This window comes from Scylla paramamosain, chromosome 18, assembly GCF_035594125.1.
Source record: "Scylla paramamosain isolate STU-SP2022 chromosome 18, ASM3559412v1, whole genome shotgun sequence".
Lineage (NCBI taxonomy): Eukaryota > Metazoa > Arthropoda > Malacostraca > Decapoda > Portunidae > Scylla > Scylla paramamosain.
This window is the reverse complement of record NC_087168.1, coordinates 17,041,004-17,041,889: the sequence shown is the minus strand read 5'-3', so window position 1 is coordinate 17,041,889 and position 886 is coordinate 17,041,004. Positions and strand designations below refer to the sequence as shown.

Below are 886 nucleotides of genomic sequence, written 5' to 3'. Positions count from 1 at the left end.
ACGGTATTTATTATCCACAACGAAGCAATAAGGCTGTTTCACTAAGCGTGTCTCGTGTCGGTTTGTTCAGAGACTATAAAGCCTTGTGGTAAGTTCAGTATAGGTTTAGATGAATGTGTTAGAGCAATGAAGCATATTAGTTTAAATCTGCATCTCGTTTTGGACTGCTTTCTTATGGGACTGACACCTTTAGTGGGTCTTTTTTTTTCTTCCTCGTTAACTAATACTCGCTACTGGAGACCCTTAACAACGTGAACGGGGCGCGAACGGAAAATTTTACTACTGGCTGACATGACAATATTAAACCCAGCCTTCCACTTGCCAGGGTCCCATGGTGTAATGGTCAGCACTTTGGACTTTGAATCCAAGAATCCGAGTTCGAGTCTCGGTGGGACCTTGTGTACAAGGGTTTGTATGTTTTTTTTTACTTTCTTTCTCTCTCTCTCTCTCTCTCTCTCTCTCTCTCTCTCTCTCTCTCTCTGTCTATCTATCTATCTATCTATCTCCCTCTCTCTTACCAAACACCGCAACGCCACGACAGCAATCCTGACAGCTGAGTGACAAGCCTCTTACCTCCCCCCATCACACACACACACACACACACACACATACACACACGAGCTCTCCTTGGCGCCAAACGTCTCTTGTTTCACCACACACAAATCCCTAACAGCCTTCAGGAAACAAATCACAGCCACCTTGCCACACACGGATAGATAGATAGTTTATTGACAAAAAGACAGTTATTTGTTAAGATTACAGAGTTTTACGCAATGATAAACCAGTATTACGTTAGTTGTAGTATGAAAAGGTTGCTCTTACTACCGAACAGCGCACACACACACACACACACACACACATACACTCTAGAATAACAAGAACAAGA

At 43.0% G+C, this 886-nt stretch overlaps 1 non-coding gene across 1 annotated transcript; it reads left to right on the top strand.

Moving 5' to 3' along the window:
- Positions 1-325: 325 nt before the first annotated feature.
- Trnaq-uug (transfer RNA glutamine (anticodon UUG)) lies at positions 326-397 on the top strand. The gene has a single exon. It is a non-coding gene; the product is annotated as a tRNA-Gln (tRNA).
- Positions 398-886: the final 489 nt, after the last annotated feature.